The sequence below is a fragment of the Onychostruthus taczanowskii genome, unplaced genomic scaffold (assembly GCF_017590055.1).
Source record: "Onychostruthus taczanowskii isolate IOZ18803 unplaced genomic scaffold, ASM1759005v1 scaffold51, whole genome shotgun sequence".
NCBI classification, from domain to species: Eukaryota; Metazoa; Chordata; class Aves; order Passeriformes; family Passeridae; genus Onychostruthus; species Onychostruthus taczanowskii.
The window spans coordinates 768,034-785,185 of record NW_024502680.1 but is presented as its reverse complement, the minus strand read 5'-3'; positions in this window follow the sequence as shown (position 1 = coordinate 785,185).

Sequence of the window (17,152 nt, the reverse complement as noted above, 5' to 3'; positions counted from 1 at the left end):
GGGAAGAAAAGTGGGGAAGGGAAATAAAACTGCAGCCTCCCTGCTCCCTCTGAGACCCCTGCTCTCCCAGGCTGACAAGGGACGAATTCCAGAGGAACCAAAACACTTGGCTGCTTTCTCTCTCCACTGCTCTTCAGTAAATATTATCCTAAGTGCCTCTTTAGTAAACACTGCTGTAAATAGCCACCTGCTCACTGCAGTGACACTGGAAACCAGAGCACCAGCTCACCTCCTTCAGTGGGGTTTGCACCATCTTCAATGAAGCCAGAGATGCAGGCTTGACCCAATCTGCTTCAGCAAAGCTTCCTTTGCTAAAGCAGGGATTCAGTAACAAAAAAATTTACATCCTAATCATCACTGAAGTGGCAGTTTGTTAAATGCCTTTCTGCATCTTACTCCTGTATTTAAGAATGTCTGGTTTTTGGTTTTTTGGGTGTTTTTGTCCAAGAGGACAGAGATGTCACTAATACCAATCCTGACAAGAAGAGCAACCAAAAGTTACTACAAAGCCTTGGGGTCTGTCCTCTGTAAGGAAACATCCCAGGTTTAAGTTTTAGATGCATATTTTATGACAAAGAGCACAAAGTGCCTTCTGTCCTGCACAATTCATCTCAATTAAGTGGAAACAGCAAGACAGGGACTCCCATGGTACAAAAATCAGCTAATGCATTCAGCAAGCTGTGAGAAAAGTGACTTAAGATTATTAGAAACACCAGAATAACACCACCATCTAGCCAGTAACCATACACAGTACGTGAACATCCTTTCCTGAAAAGGAGAATATATCATTTTAGAGGAAGGCTCTCAGACAAAGCCCAGCAAACAGCCCTGGCTGGGCAGCACAGCTCAATTAGCAGCACAGGCATCTCCCTGAGCAGCGGGAGCGCTTTCACCGAGCACGCTTGGGATATTTCCTGATGAAAGAGACTCCTGCTGCTCCCAGCAGCTCCCGAGGAATCCCAGAGCAGCATTACTGAGGGAACATCCAGGTGTTGCTGAGCTTGAACAGGAGAAGGGGCTGGGAATGAGAGGAATCCTGCTCTCCTGCCCACCCCTTTTGTTTCCCTGCTTTTCTCTCAACTGCAGCCACGTCCCATTTCTGAAGAAGTGACAGACAGCTCACAAAACTTGCCCACCTGGCCTTTATCAATGGGCATGACCACAAAGCTCCCAGGACCTGGGCCAGATGGAAAGAAAGACTCAGCAACGCTGGCAAACAAAAGCACTTACACACCAAACCCTTGCTGTTTGTTGACAGGTCAGCACTAGGAGTAAATCAGCTCCTCTAGGAATTGGTGTCAACACTTTTCGGGGCACTGCTAATTGTTACTCTGTGTTTCTGTCACTTCCAGACATCACCACAGGAAAACACAGCCAGTGAATCACTTCACCTTCACGCAGCAGAGAAGCACCTGAAGGCAAGAACAGTTTGCTCACTCAGCATCTCAGCAGCGCACAGAACGTGATGCTCGCGAGCAAGCCTGAAAACATTCAAAGGAAAACTGCATTTGCTTCATGGTCAAGCAAAAAACAAAGTCTGGGAGCTTTTCTGTTTGTTTTGTCATCACAACCGTGCCAGTTGCTAACTCTGAGAGGAAACAAATTCAGAAACACTAAAGTGTTTCCAGTGAATTTTGTCACTTTTTGTTTGCCAGTCTCCCGAGCTGCAAAGATTTTCTTTTTACCAAATGCTATTTACAGCTTTTTGATTATATGATAAAAACTTTTGAATGCTGTTTGCAAACACAACACGTTAACAAATACTTTGTCTTGTGGAAAGGGGACTTGCAAAGAAATTTTTAATGCCCCTAAGAGGAACAAGAGCTTCAGTGCCTTGCAGGGGATCTGGGAGAAGGATGGCAGGAGATGGCAGCAAGGACAGAAGTCCAGGGAGATCCCTTCAGATTGCTGCTCATTCATTAAATACAACAAAACCACACAAATGTGAAAGATTTCCATCATCGGTGAGAGGGATGGCCTCATTCCACAGAAATAGGAAATACTGTTGTTTACTTCAAAAGATTTAAAATATCTGCGGGAGATACTTTATTTCAGTTAAGCCCAAAAAATTCCGGTTCCAAGCCAGCGCACATTCCTGTCCCTAATTTTTAGTTTTTTAATTTAAAAAAGCATGGCCTTGGGAAGAATATATTGCACTTAAAATTAACCTAATGTGTAACTGTTTAACTTTCCCCCCAAAATGTTAGTATAGGAAGAAGCATGAAACAGCAATCCTATGAAACTTAGAAATAAACATCTGCAGCATGTATAATAAATTAACTGTTATAATATTTGGGCTTTAGAAATCAAGGCAAAATTAGAATGCATTCTTAAAAAGTGTTGATGCTCACTAATCAGACAGGTAATCTTTATGCTGTACAGAATTTCAGACCCCAAAAATATTTCTTTATAACAAAGGACCAATCTAGACTTTATTCATGTGGCTTCAACAAGAATTTCATAAGGCCAGACCACACCTCTGTAAAGAGATAAAAGTGGATCATGGAAAAGTACTCATGGATTGTTAATCCCTGGCACTGAGGACACCATTCCAGCATTGATAACTTTCACTCTCAAAAATGTCATGAGAATTAAAAAAAAAAAAATCCCAAAACAACTTTGTGTGAAACTGGCTTTTCTTATTTCTCACGATGCAGTTTTCCACCACTGGCACCTTCTGTTTTCACCACGAAAGCTGTGAAGTTATTAGCCCTGAGATTCTTTTACTAATCTTAAATTAGTGTAGGACCAGTAAACTTCACTTTAAGAAGAAAGAAAATTGCAATAAAGCAGAGGCTCAGGTGCCGTGTTAGAGCCCCTGGCCAAGCTGTGGCAGAGGGGCCAAGGGTGCCCAGACTGAGCAGCTTCTGTGCCTTCCTTCTACTGCCCTCCTGCAGGAAACAAAGGCACACAGCCAGAGCCCTGACACTCGGGTGGAGCTGGGTCTGTGAGAGGTCACAAACTGCTCACTGACTCCCAAACTCCCACGTTGTTGTCTGTCTGTCTTTCCCTCTGCACCTCCAGAGTCAGGAACTGAGCATCAGGAAAGCAGCACGGGCTGGAGGCACTGCCTGGGGACAGATCCAGCCCTGGGGAAAGGACGGCTCCCAGACATGGAGACAGAGCCCTGTGTCACAGCAGGACAAGCCTCAGACATTCCCGAGGCACCTTCTTGCCCTAAAAACAGGGAAAAAGCACAAACAGGAACAGACCCTTACTTGGCTGAGCTCTTGCTCCGAACACCTTGTAAATGGAATTAATGCCTTTTGTGCTGTGCTAGATTAGAAGTAACTCACTGCAACAATCAAAGCCAGTTCTGAGCTTCTTGCTGCCCTTCCTCCCTTGGTGGGCCCATGATCCCAAATTCCCTTGCTGGTCCTGTGGCATAACACAAAAGAGCTGGAGGGAAGAGGAGCTGCTTCACATTGCACTGACAGAGTTGAAATCTATTTCACTCTCCTCACTGGTTTGAAAAGTTGTATTAAATTTTCATTTTAACTTTGTGTAGTAGCAGGAGCATTAGTATAAAACTGAAGTATACACCTTTTCACCAGAAACACTGTGATCATTTTAAGTTGGTATAAAATAATTTCCACATTTCTTTAGCACTCAGCCTATCTGAAAATTTTTTTTTTTGAGACCATCATGGTTAACAATTGCTTGCTTTAGATAGATACAATAGTGTGACAACCTCTTTTGTTTCAATTGTTTCAAAATACAGCATTTCAATTTATGTTACAGTGAAAGAAGTAAATCTTCTCTATTACCTGCAAAACAAATGTTATGAACACATAGAATTTTGCTAGTGAACTAAAGGTATAACCACAATAATAAAATAACTCTGCATACCTGGAAAGGCATCTTGAATGCTTATTAATGTTGCTTCCACATTATAAGGTAGGAAAACTCCCCAAACTATTTTTGTATTTTAGAATTTTTTCAGTTTGACAAGGGATAAATATTTTGATACATAAACAGGACTAGCTCTGAAAATTAAAATGTCACCCTAAATCTTCAGTTCACTCAGCTAGCAATAACTATTAACCTCTGAGCTCCCAGCTAGGCAGGCTAGGAACTGAAGCCATTCTTCAGGCAAGACACACTTACATTGCCTTGGCTGGGCTGGGATGGTACTAATTGGTGATTATACTATTGTGATTACTACGATGATTATAATGTTGTGATGATACTAATTTGCCTTAATTGCCCTCACTGGCCAGAGATTCGCTGTAAGCTCAGGCTGAAATTTGGGCGCCAGCTCTGGTTTCCCTGCAGAACCGCCCCTGAGGAGCTGGAGGACTCCGTGGGTCTCAGGAGAAAAGAGGATTTTGGCTGTGGAGTAAGAGACTCGCTCCCTGCTGCCAGCCAGGGATTCTGGTGGTTCTGGTTTTGGGTCTGCTGTGTGCAGGATCCTCCCAAAATGCAGTGTCCTTGAACAAAAGGAGGTTTCCCTCCGCTATCTGGGACGCGAAGGTGCCACTGCCTCTCCCGTGCCTCTGCTCCTCAGAGATATCACAGAGCTCAGTTCATTCCTACTTCAGCTCACAAGTCCCATTTCTACTTTTCTTTCTACTCCTGTGTCAAGTTAAATATGTTCCACGTTGAAAGACACTGATAACAGTGACAGAGTGTGCTCTGCTGTTCCACCCAGCAAAAGCTTTGTCTGGACACAAACCTTTCCCTCCGCAGACAGAAGTGAAGGGCACTAATAGCAAATGGAAACACGGGGCTCTGTTTATTAGGGCTGGTAGTTTGAATGCCAAGTTCTCTGCACAGGATTAAGTGCATTTTGTATGCAGCTGGAATATGTCATAGATACATTTAGGTCTTTGAATTTTAACATTCCCAGGTGATTTTTTTTTCCCCTTCTATCTTAGCCTTTAGTGCAGAAAGAACTCTGGATACATTTTAAGTTCTCCCACTGAGAAAAAAAAAAGTTATTAAAATTAATGCAGTACTATTGAAAATAACATATTTTCAAATTGAATTATTATGAAGCAATGTCAGCAAAAGAAATGCTAAAAATTTCAGATTTTATGTACTTTTTTTTGAATGAAAACATTTTGCCTTCAATATCTCTTTGTCTATCCCCAATACAATATTTGGTCTTGTAACTATTTAAAGCAGTGCTGAAGTTCACAAATTATTTTACTCATATATGCCCAGTTCCTCACAAGTAAAATGAGCAGACAACTTCACCCCTGCTTTAAAGCTTTGCAAATTTTCTAAACAAAGAGGCAGCCATCTTCTTCCACATGCTTTTGAAACAATACATTTGTTCCACAAAACCAAAGCAGGGTTTCTGCCCGCAGTAAATAACTGATATGTTTTATAAAATCTGTGGCTCACTTATGGCATGATGTAAATCTGAGTGAATCATAAAAATATCCCCATTTCTGGGGACTCCGGATATAGTCCTTAGGCAAAATAATTTCTTGCAGTTTTGTTAAAGTATACATTTGGGAACTGTGATGTTCTGCATGTTAACATCAAGGGTTATTTTGTATGCATTCTGATTAGGTTGGTTTCAGATTTCTTTATTGAATAATATGAATAATGGTTATCTAAGAATTTATTTTGAGTGCTGAAATTAAGAGATACAGAGAAAACTTTTGTAGGAATACAAACAAAAAAGAATTGAATAAATGAATTGGATGTTTCATATAAACAATTCCTATGCTCATCCTCTGGCCTGCCACCACTAAAGACCAGCATGCTTTTATCAGCTGTGATTTTGTAGGAGATGAATATATTTGGGAGCTAGATGAAGATACTCATTAGCATTTGATCATCATTACAGTGTTTGAGAACTCATTTATTCAAAGAAATGCCCTGCATATTCTTTTCTTTTACAAGCACCCTTGCCTGAGGATTTTTAGGCAGGAATGGTGGCTTGTTCTGCTCCTCCTCAGTGTGTAGCTGGTCAAAAACTGGAGGCCAGTGTGCTGATAAGGACCTCACCAGAGTTCCTCGTGTCTCTGACACTTCCATGCTGTTTTACTGCCCTGGCCGCTATTTGAAGTCAGCCTTGAGGACCACCCAGGAGTACCAGCTGGGGTAGGGCTCTGCTGCTCGCATTCTCAGCAGAAAAGAGCTGCTATCACCATAAAACAAACTGTGCTCAGTGTTTTGCTCTGCCTATCTCCTGCCTGGTGCTCCAGCGGGCTGGCCTGGGGAAGGCTGGCTTGTCTGGCAGCCGATGCTCCAGGTGCCTCTGCTGCTCCACCAGGGCTTGCTGCTCCCCAGCTCTTTGATAAAACCTGCAGGACCAGAGGCAAGCCACATTGAGGGAAAGATCAAACTCTTCCCCTCAGGCAGTTTGTCAGCACGAGAGCTCGGCAGGGCACAGTGCACGTTTGTTATGGCAGGTTTTTAATTCTATCTTTGATAGAGCAGTGATAGGATTCCATATGTGAGAGCAGGAACTGCTGCATCAGAGGTGAAACAAATTCAGGTCAGATCCTCACCTGATGTAAATTAACTGTTTCACTGACTCGAAGGGAACCCTGTGTACTTCTCATGGCTGAGGCTGATTCCTGGTGAGATTGTGCTAAAATGTTTCAGCCATAAAAATTACAAAGCCAATAGTCATTTTCCATAAATGTACTTTCCTCTCTCTCCGAACCCTGGAGCCGGCGATGTTGCTAAACTGTTGGTGAACTTTTAGGAGAAGCAGACCATGTGTTGACCTGTGTAAAACACATGAAACCTTGAAAATATTAGAAGGTTGTGGACTTTGGAACTGTGAACCTCAGCTGGAACTTCCTGCCGCGCGCTCTCCCGGGTAGGAGGCATCAGGTTGAGTTTGGTGCCGTGCAGTGAGCAGCACGTCTGATCACAACTGACAGACTGCTCCCACCGCAAGGACAGCTCCATCTGCTCCAGAGCAGGGCTGCAAAAGGGTTCTGACTAAGAAAATAAAGCCCAAAGGGGTAAGATGATTTGTTTATAATATAATGTTAGTAACTTGTTATCCATAAATGACAACAGATTTTTGTGTATGTGTGTGTCTCTGAATTTTGGGAAACTGATCTGTTCAATTTCAGTAAAATACATCATTGAAAATAATTTACACTTCTAACTAGTGTTCTGTACCAATGCTTATTTACATAAATTGTGTGCTCTTCATATTATGCACTCATTTATATTCAGTAAGTACCAATTGAATTTTATGCAGATAAAATGTTCATAATAAAGCCATCCCACTGCAGCCTGCTCCCTGCAAAGCCTGGAGTCACACCACAGCTCCACAATCATCTCCTGGGACTCAGCCCAGCTGTGCACAGCTTCCATCCCTGCTGAATGCCCATGGCCAGTGCTCCCAGTTTAAAAGCCAGTACTCACCAGTTTGGGCTCTCACTGCTAATTTTAGGCTACAGAATGATTTCAGAGAAGGAGATCTTTACTTTGAATATCCTTTAGAGTTCTCCTCTCCTTCTTCTCTCTCTACCCAACTTCCTTCCAATTATCTAAAGGTGAAATATTGAGGCTCTTTTCCAGTCATGCTGAATAAGAGGTTTTTTTACTAACTGCCCAGAAGACAAGAGGACCATTGTCAGTGTGAGAGCAGAAGTGTGACTGGTGCAGGTAGAAGTGGTAGAAACCAAAGCAAGAGCTCTAAGTATTATTCCCTCTGACTTTGGTAGGTCCCAGCCTGGTGACAATGATGTGGGCATCAAAGTATCCTTAAAGCTGTGGGCTCTGTGGGAAAGTGATTGGAAAATAGTAGGAATGAGTTTCAGCTGCTACATTAATAAGAGTCAGGTATGGGTCTTTTCCAGCTCCTGCTCCTACAGAAGTGGAGGGTCCAGCTTTGTCACAGGAGGGAGAGGAGCCTGCAGTGCAGTGCCAGCGCAGAGAAAGGGCACACAGCCCTGCCCTGCCCTTTGCTCTGAACCCTGCCTCCTCCTCACACTCCTGCAGCCAGAGACCCACAGGGGATAAAGTGCCCTTGGTGAATGGCTCAGTTTTGCATCTCTCTTCTCTGGATGTCCAGATCTGGACAGGACCATGGCCTGGATTTGAAGTTGGAACAGATGGAAGGAGGGATGATGGCAAAGCACATTCAACTGTTTTTGCTTCTCTGGCATTATCAAATATGGGAATTCGGGGGGGCATCTGAGCCTCAACAGGTTTTGAGGGACTAAACTCAGTCTTCTGTAGAAGAGTGGAAGGGAACAAAATACCTGGTGTGTGTTGGTCTTTTGCAGGGAGAACAGCACACAAGAGCAGCGGGCACACGTGTGTGACAAGACAGGTAGGCAGAGGAGACAGAACGCCTGACTGTCAGATTCATCCTGTCATTCTTCATCTGTGAGCTCAGGCCATGACTTGGATGCCTAAAAACATGCTGAGATTTTAGCCCAAGGGAAGAAAATGACAAGGCATTGACCCAAAAAGGGAATGTTCAAGTCTTATGAATACTTTAGTCCTGTTTATCAAACAGAATCTTCAGCTTTTCCAAACAGAGTATTTTCATTTCATGCTTCCATTTTCTGTATCACATGCACAGAGAAAACAACTGAAAATGTCCCACAAGGATGAACAGTATATTGCAGTAGGGAAGCAATTCACTTTTCATGCTCTGATTTCCACCAGAGTCCCTCAGGTTTGCATGGACAGCCTGTACCTGTCACCATGAACACGAGGAATTAGTGACAGAAGTTGCCTCATAGCCATACTGCATTATTTTCACACTGGAGTTTCTTGGGAAATTTTTCCCTGCCTGATTAAAGCCCTCCCCCTGCCCCCATTTGTCACAATTCAGCTCTAGAAGGTAGAAAATAATAGCTGGGAAAAGGTAACTGACACAACAGAGCATGAGCTGTAGATTTTCAGAAAACAACAGAGCCCTCAGAATTTCATCTTCTAATGAGAAAGGGAATCTGACCAGAAGCTGCTGCTCAAACAGCAACAACACATTTACTCAGTTTTCCCTAAACTGGGACTGAGGAGGAAGGGTTGAGAATTTCATAGGGAAACAAGATTGTTTCTTTTAGCTCTTATGGAGGTGGCAGCTACATGGACCTGAACTGCATGGCCAGACTCCCATGAACAGGGACACAGAGAGAAGACTGTTTTCTTAAATGAAGACAGGATAACCTATAGTGACTTCTCAAAAAAACCCCAACAAACCACCAAACAAACAAACAAAACCCCAAAAAACAAAACAAAAAAAAACCCACAAAAAACCAAAAACAAACCCAAACCAAAACAACAACAACAAAACCCAACAAAACAAAAAACCAACACCAACAGAAAAAAACCCAAACCAAAACAAAAACAACAACAACAACAAAACCCAAAAAAAACACCCGCAAAAATTCCTTGGAAATATGCAGAGCTACTGCCAGCCCTGGAGCTGTCTGATGCAAACCTGTAAATTGTACCTCTCTGTCCTTCCTGAGGGGCTAAGAACTGGCCACTCCTCATCTTCCACTCATCTTTCCTGTGCTATTCACCTGCTCAAAACTTCTCTTTATAAGGCATTTGTCATCCTTTCCCTCCAAAGGAGGAGCCTGATCCAAGTGCAACAGGATCAGTGGCAAAGGTTCCCAGTGCATGGAGTTGGATGAAGTCTTTAATGTGTGTGAGCATTTCCATAAGAGGGCAGAAGTGACAGTAAAGTACACTTTTCCAAAACATCCGTGAATTTTGCTAAGATCACAGGTGATGTAGCACCAGTTTTTAAAAGTGTAATATACCAAGTAACATCAAAGTTATAACTTGCCGTGTATAATTCACAATGTTACTAAACCATATCAAGAAATTTCCAGCTTTCACAACTTCAACAAAGAAATAAATTACCAGAAAAGAAACGTTAGAGGAACATTACAAGGTACAGGGGAGTGGAGAAAGTGTCTTAAAGCAAGGGCCCAAGGAGCACCATGTTAGTCAGGATGCAGGAGGGGAAGCGATCTCCACCTCCATTAAATTAGTGGGGCTTTTGCTCTGTCCTTATTTCATCAGGGGCTATCAACTTAATATTTGGCCAATAAACATGAGGATAATGATTATTCATCAGCCTCTCATGTGGATTTCATACTGTGAGAGAATGTGTCTTATTTCACAGCTTGTCAGTACAAAAATATGTCCAAAAAAAGGCTTATCCCAGCACTCTCTGAAGCATTCAGTGTAATTTCCCACTGTTTGCAATAACCATCATGTTGGCCCTTAGTGGAAAAACTCTCGAGTGACTTACAGTTTGAAATCCACAGGGAAGGAATAATACCATTACTGTTATTATCAATACTAGCAGTATTAGAAATAATAATAAAGTAATAATTAATACATAAATAAATGCATATTTGATCCTGTGTATCTAAAAACTGCTCAGGAAACACCCTATCATTTGAAACTGAATGTGCTGTAAGATTGCCATGCTGAATAAAACAAGGATTGCTGAAGTCATGCTGACTTATTGGCTTAAATGTGTGTTTACTTCTCCCCAGTGCCACGATGATACACCAGCAGCAGCTCAGCATGGAAGTCAGTTCCTCTGTGGCATAATAGAAGTGTAGTAAGGAGGTAGAAAGGGTTAAATGAGATAGAAAACTGTTACCTGCAAGCAGCAACTCTTGGCATTGTAGAAGAGAGAAGGGCTACAAATGGGGCCTGTGTTTGCCTCCAAATTAAAGGCTGCATACTTTGGAAGGGTCTCCTTTTGGTCTGTAGGAAGGAAACAGGAGAAGGAGCTAGTCTTCAATATTATCTCAGACAGGAAACGCAGCCTCTACAGAAAAGCCAAGGAACCTCTCATCAAAGCTGAGCTGGAGACATAAAATAAATAAATAAAAAGTCATTCCTTTGCTAGGATCCCTGTGAAAGGGCAGGGAGCTCTTGCAGCAAGGTCTCTCCTCTCCTTGTTCTTGAAAGGGCTAAAGCTGTCCTGGTCAGTCCCCAGGGACAGGGCTGTGCTAGATGCAGTCTCTTGTTTTAAATGGTTAAAATGGCATTTTGTTCCTACCAGCAGATCCCAGATTGCCAAATGTGCTCCTGCTGTGCTCCATCCCCTAATGGCAAGAGCATGTGCTCCTGAGAGGGCTCAGGCTCAGCCTCGTCTGATTTAGGCTCACAGGTCCTTGCCCTGAAGGGCAGAGGGCAAAGGAGAGGCTCCAGCAGCTCCTTTCCTTGCAGCTGAGGTGCTGGGCCACAGGGAAGAGCTGCAGCCCAAAATGCCCAAAGTGCATTTGCCCCCCTCGGGGAGATGCAGCTCACAGCCCTGCCAAGCCCCTTTGCTGACAGGGCTTTCCCAGTGCTGGGAATTAAACCCATTCCACAAACTGGTTTTAGGCTATTTGTCTGCAGTGCTTTGTGGAGGAGGGGAGGGAAGGATCAATGTCATTAACTGAGGGTAACTCCCCAGAATTGCCTCTGAATTACCCCAAATTCAGCCAATAGCTGGGGTTTGTGTTCTGGACACCAACAGCCACCACTGTAATAGGAACTTAGATACTTATGTCCTGTGCATAACAAATAAATCCCTCAAATGACAGATTTTAGGTGATATTCCTCCAACACAGATTTCTCAGACTGTTTAACTAGACATGTTCCCCAAATTTTCACCAATGGCAGTTCCTAATCTAACCCTTCAGTCCTCAGTAGCATCTTTGTATTAAATAGTCCCAGTATGTAAAACACACCCAAAGAGCTTAAAGAGCCCAGTTCATCTTTTCTCCCTAGTATATACTGATCAGGTAAAAGCATATTAGGGAAGGTAATTCTCTGGATTAAATATTTTAAAATAAGTCACCAAAATATTTTCAAGAATCATAGGTAAAGAAGAAACAACATCAAAAGAGAGGCAAAGCACATGCCTGTAGTAACTCAGCAGTAAAGTCAAATATAGAAATCCTGAGCAAAACAGCTTGAAGTAAAAGTTCCCAGGAGATCATGACCTTTGCCTCCCGTGATTTATCAAAATGATAAGTCTTTAATGGAATTATCACAGAAGACATGAATTTGCCCCACTGGCTCACAGCATTAAACATAGAATTACACTGGCAAGCCCCCAGCTGATGTGATCTGCTCTTCCAAATGGCAGCAGTGAGGATTTGCTGTGCTGAGAGCCACTTTATGCCTCATGTACCTGAGAAAATCAACTACAGGTTCTTGGGAGCAAGTTGGCAATTTTATTCCTAATTTATGAAATACTCTACACAGAATTCCCTCAGCACCTGCGTGTTGTAACTGTCCTGATTCAAGCTTAGATTTTCTCTAAATAATTGTACAGAAATGACAGATATTACTGGGAAGTTTTGTGACTTTGTCTTAGACTGAAAGCTCCTTCCTGGACCTTAGAAGGATAAGATCAGCACAGTCCTTGTGTCAGACACAGGTGGTCTCCTGTGGTCTCTCCTCCATCTTCTGGCCAGAGCATCCCCAGAGGAAGCTTCTGTTGCCAAAGGGTTCATTTATTCTGCAGCCAGCTGAGCTCCCTGTGCCTGGCACACTGTGCAGGGACACAGGGATTGGAAAAGCCAGAGCATCCCCAGAGGAAGCTTCTGTTGCCAAAGGGTTCATTTATTCTGCAGCCAGCTGAGCTCCCTGTGCCTGGCAGGGCACAGGGATTGGAAAAACGACAGGGAAATATCTTCTTCCCTGTTTATTCACCTTTATTCAACCAAAGATACACAGCAAAAGACAAAAAAACCCTAAATTTGCATGCAGACTGTGCTAAACCTGACCTTTCTTTGCTTTCTTTGCTAATCTAGAGTGCCTATGCTGAAGTTTCTGTGAAGATCCAAATTATTTTACTGTAGCATGCTCCTGGTGTTCCTTTTAGATGTTCTTCATTTCTGCTCTTTCCTAGGCAGGGATCTTTGATGGTTTTGCCTTTTTTCTGCTCACAGACTCCAGTTTAGGCACCAGAATCCTCTGCTAGCTTGGTTGGATTCAGTTCCCCAGGTATAAAAGCATAATTTATGACGTGATCAATTCATTGCCACACTTTGTTTTCTCCTTGCCTGCCTTTCCTAATGGAACTCTATGAAGCTGACCAGGATAACATCACTTAAGTAAAATGAGTTGCATATAATATTTACTAAAAAGAATATAAAGCCCCAAACCTGCAGACATTTTAATTTCCTCACTAATAAATGAATTTTAAAAGGTCACTAGATAAAAACAGTTTTTTTTAAAAAAATGACAGATAAAATGACAGGACCTTGTCAGGTAAAATGGCAGGATCCCACAAAATTTCTATACCTGCACAACTTAATTTTTATTTAGCCATGAAAGGAAAGCTCAAAAGGAGCCAAGAGGGTGCAGAAGATCAATCCTCCTTTGAAGAAGAAGCTGAAAGAGGGACAAGATTTTAGGAATGAGAAGAGAGAACAATTTCCCAGATACAAAAGATATGATGTTATCTCGTCCACACTTTAAAGCACAGAGGGAGAAAAAGAAGCTTTCAGTGCTCTTGGGAGGTCTGGCAGATTTACATTTCTGGCTTCGATGGGATTTTAACTTCCCAGTGACACACTGATATTGGATAGACCACAACCACACAGAACTATTTTGCTTCCTCCAATATTAAATGGCATGTGAGAGTGGAAAGTAATCATGATGGCAGAATGAGTTGCCTGAAAGATTCACACCAGATGACCACAGTTAAATGGGCTCCAGCTTGTTCCTTTTCATGTTTGTAGGGTGTATGGATTGCACAAGATAGAAACACAGTGTAATTAAATACAAATATATTTTAGCTTCCAAAAATAGATATTCCTCATATTTCTCCTCATTCTCTATGCTGTTTCTCAGTTATTTCTCTGATTCCAAACATGCTGCCTGGAGGCTGTAAAACCTTCTGCTGGTGTCTGGATATTTCTGTAGTTACAAGACATGGAGCCATCACATAGGACATGCTGAAGCTGGCCTCTACGGAAAGAACATGAAAATAGAAGTAAATTGAAACAGATGCATTTCACAACATCCAAAGATGTGCAGAAAGATCTAGATGGTTTTTATGTCTATATAAACCGGGTACATCAGTTTAATAACCTGAAATTGCCTGGTAGCATTTACTCAGGGACTTGAGGACAGCTTCAGATGATTTTTGCTGTAGATACAGCTCTTGCAGCAGGTGTGCAGGCCAGGTCAGTATTATCCATGGATTAATAAACTGCAGGATTGTGAAGGCAGCAGTTTGCAGTCACAGTGCTCAATCAAACTTGTGTCTATGTTTTCCCTCACAAACATCAAGTGATGTCACCAAATTTTATTTCCCAATTTGCATCCAGGTAGAGGCTATCTCAAAAGCTCTAGTCAGAGACCCAAAACCAACAACAGCTGAGGGATCTTGCCTGTTTGCAGCACTTCAGTACATTTACTAAGTAACTTTTTCCAGTCACTGCACAAATGTCTCTAATATTATTCTGCAACAAAGCTAACCTGTTCAAGCATAATAGATTCAAAGACAATTTGTGTCTGTGTTAGAACTCAAATACTCTGATAGAGGGTAAACAAGATCTTGCAGAGTATACATATTCTGACCTGTTTCTATTTCTTTCTACTTCTATTATAGTTCTTTATTGCTTCGATATAAGCTGAGCCATTTTTATTTGAAAAGAACAGAAAAGCTTCCACTATGAGATGGGCTTTGTTCGCTGACTTTTTCTACATCACTTCTTGATAGTATTAATACAAAAGTACACATTTCCTTCATGCCTTTCACCAAACCCTTAACTGGAAGGAAAATGTAGATATACACCCTAAGAGAGAATGTTTACTCTCTGTTTAAGAGCTCATGTCCATACTTAGTCACCTAAAGAAATGCTAGACTTCAACAAGCTCCCAAAGACTGTTCTTAAGCTCTGAGTATCTTCAAACATGATTTGGCATTGTCTCAGAAAACAAGAGAATCAGTATGACCACAGAAGTTGCTTCCATTTTTCCCTTTTCTTCCATAACAGTTTCCACATTGATGCCGATTCCCTACTCAGTCCTTGCATCTGCACTAGGAATTCTGGGATTAGACAGGACTACTTGCTTCATTTGAGTGTATCATAAGGCTCCTGTACTTAATTTATTGTGATAATTTTGACAAACACAAGATACCACAAAAGCAGATTCATGAATCTGTAATGTAACTCCTGGAGATTATCCCTGTCAGCAATGCATACAAATTCTAAATGCCAATGGAATGATCTAGAGGGATGAGGTTGGACTTTTTTATTACTTGTATAGACTCTCACTGTCTTATGCACAAGTGATTAATTCCTTCAGGGAGCCAGGGATACACAGACCAGCTGAGCCAGAGCCTGCCCAGATCAGGGACGAGACTTTGAGAACTGCAATCCCACTGAGGTCCTGTGCCTTTGGCTCAGCAGGGGTCTTGCAGAAGATACAGAAGATAAAGAAAGATACAAAAGATAAATTTTTGGATTTGCTGTGTCCCCATCCTTAGCCCAGGTGGTATTTCAGACAGAAGAGTGGGCTGATCAGTATTTCACATGGGGGTGGCACAGGCAGTCAGCACTAAAGTGTGACTGAGTGACTAAAGGGGGTGGCTTTCACAGGTCACAGGTTTCTATCGTGGGTCCTGGAATAAACGGGTCCATGGCATTCTTGGAGTGAGCCAACTCCTCCAACAGCTCAGCCATGAGTGAGCACAGAACCCTCTGTGCACCTCGGTTCCCTGGCACTGCGAGCAAACAGCCTGGGGGGCTCTCTGCCCGCTCTGCAGCGCAGAAGGAAGGTGACCCCTCGCTGTGTTGTGCTAACGAGCTGTCTCCCACCTTGGAGCAGAGAAACCACAGCTCAGAAAACACAGCTTGCACCAAGCATCGCCCTGAAACTGCAGAGTCAGGGGAGCTGCTCAAGAGGCCCTGATCTCCAGCTTTTCCTGAGCTCTGTGCCAAATGCAGAACTCTATTTCTCCATGTTCTCTGCAGCTGCACCTGCTGAAGTTTTTCCCTTTGGAAGGCTGCTCCCACTGACACTCTGAGGCATTTTCTGAAGAAGGCAAAACACTGGAGGATCCAGAGACACTCAATAACCATGCAGTATGTGAGAAGAAAAAGAGAATTATTTCAATAATAATTCAATGAAATATCCACTTTGCCTGGCAGGGTGAGGAAAACACCCTGCCAGGCAGAGGAAAGAAATTACATCTCTGGTATAGGATAAAGAGGGGAATTTGTGATAAACTTGGATTTTAGATTTCTTCCCATCATGTTAGTGTATAAAAGGCCCTGCAGGCCCAGCAGCCTGACATGCTGAGCTGTCTGAGTGTTGTTGCCTCCCCTGTGTGAGCAGCAATGGTGCAATGGCAGAACAGGTGAACAGTCTGCCACCTTTACTGAGTCCTCTCGTAATTCTTTTCTCATTAATATAGGGGACTAGATATTCCTGAGTAATTTGGAATATAACCTGTGTGAGCAGAGCACAGCATGTCCCAGGGATTTTGCAAATACATGAGTAACTGATGAGGGTGAGGACATCCATGTCTGGGATGTCAGGCAGTGGCTGGAAGGACCTGGCTTCCCCATCCTGTGACTTGCAGGGTGGCGTGGAAAGGTCATGCAGACTTTTGGTGCTTTTCATAAACGGGGCTGCTGTTCATTTTTGAGGACTGCAGGGAGGTGTGGCTCAAAGCTTCAGCCATCTCAGCAGTGTAGACCACAGACAGATCTAAGAGGAGAGCTCCTCAGCTAGAGCCTGTTAATATCCACTACACAATCTTCCAAGAGACAGCCCCAAGTCCACTAATGGATTAGCCTGAAAATGGGTAAGACTGAAAAGACATATGCTTCATTTGGGGCCAAACCCACTCTTTTTTTGTGCATGTGTGAGTAAGGTTGAGTCACACAAGCATTTTAAAATAAGGCTTGGAATGCTTTTTAGTTTTCCTTAGTTTACAAACAGCTTTACAGTTGTTTGTGAGCTCACAAGACCAGTGGTAAACTTTAAATATTGATCACCACTATAGGCACTTTTTCTCTCTGTTGAGTATATTTATAATCTGCTGATGAGCCCTTTGGGTGTTAATATGATGAAATATAGGAACACTTCTTCATTTTTCTATCCTCTGATTTCTTTTATCTCTGCACCATTCCTTCTGTGCCTTCCAGCTGAGGTAACAAAGAGAACCTAGAGACAGCCTAGGTGCTGCTTCATCAGCTGTGTCATCTCACACAGGTCCAGGCTCCCTCCT